The sequence below is a fragment of the Triticum dicoccoides genome, chromosome 5A (genome assembly GCF_002162155.2).
Source record: "Triticum dicoccoides isolate Atlit2015 ecotype Zavitan chromosome 5A, WEW_v2.0, whole genome shotgun sequence".
NCBI lineage: Eukaryota > Viridiplantae > Streptophyta > Magnoliopsida > Poales > Poaceae > Triticum > Triticum dicoccoides.
In genome coordinates this window covers 313,661,883-313,662,879 of record NC_041388.1, presented here as the reverse complement: position 1 = coordinate 313,662,879, position 997 = coordinate 313,661,883, and the positions used below count along the sequence as shown (strand labels likewise).

Sequence of the window (997 nt, the reverse complement as noted above, 5' to 3'; positions counted from 1 at the left end):
TAAGGAAGAATCTTTCATCAGCTTTGAGATGATTAATTAGTTCTTCATATAAAATGGGATCTATATGTTTCCATTTTATAGCCGAGTTAGTTACAATATGGTTGCAAGAACTAAATCCCATTTGCCGCGAAACAATATGAAAACTAAAAACATAATAGCCGATGAATAAACTGCATGCTTCCAGCCCATTATATTGTTTGCAAATGTTATTCATATGAATTGCCTAGACCATGAGACACTTCTTGACAGTTTTCCACTATATGAGCTTGTTTGGTTAAAGGAGATTAAGAAACAAAGTAATGTTTTCAAAGAATATTATTTTTGCAATCAGAAATTCCCATCTAATATAAACAAGTGGCTTTATAACATACTGTTACAATACGGTATTTCAAGTCCCAATGGTAAATACATGGTTAACCATATTTGGCCGAGACTCTAAAAGGGAGTAGTAGGGGAATCAGGGACATTAGGCTCTCGCCTTACTAAAATTAAACCTACCGTGGACCGAGCTTTTAACAAAGCTTAAAATAAGGAATAAGTTGGCATGATATCAACTAGATGCACCATTTATTTTTTGGGGACAACATTAGTCTTTCTAGCTGCATCCTAAATCGAAGGGGAGCCTTGGTGCAGCGGTACAACTTTTGCCTTGTGATTATGAGGTCATGGCCGGTTCAAGTCTTGGAAACAACCTTTTGTAGAAATGCAGCGAATGGCTGCTACAAAATAACCAAAGTGTACGGACCCTTCTCCGGACCCCGTGCAAGCGGGAGCTACGTGCAATGGGTTGCCCTTTTAGCTGCATCCTAAATCGCATGATCTGTCTAACTGCAGGGCTAAATCCATTACCATAATGTTTATTGTGTTATATTTTCACATTTAGGGATCGAGTCAAGCCCCAAGCTGATGGGTAATAAGACTGAAATCTACAAGCTCATAATCCCATGAAAACCCTCTTTAGAAATTCAAAAGAACGTTTTTTTTCATAAATCATAGC

At 37.6% G+C, this 997-nt stretch overlaps 1 protein-coding gene across 2 annotated transcripts in view; it reads right to left on the bottom strand.

Moving 5' to 3' along the window:
- The window catches only part of LOC119301199 (transcription factor TGAL7-like), a 9,644-nt gene that overhangs the window by 3,942 nt on the left and 4,705 nt on the right, over window positions 1-997 (bottom strand). The window lies entirely within an intron of this gene.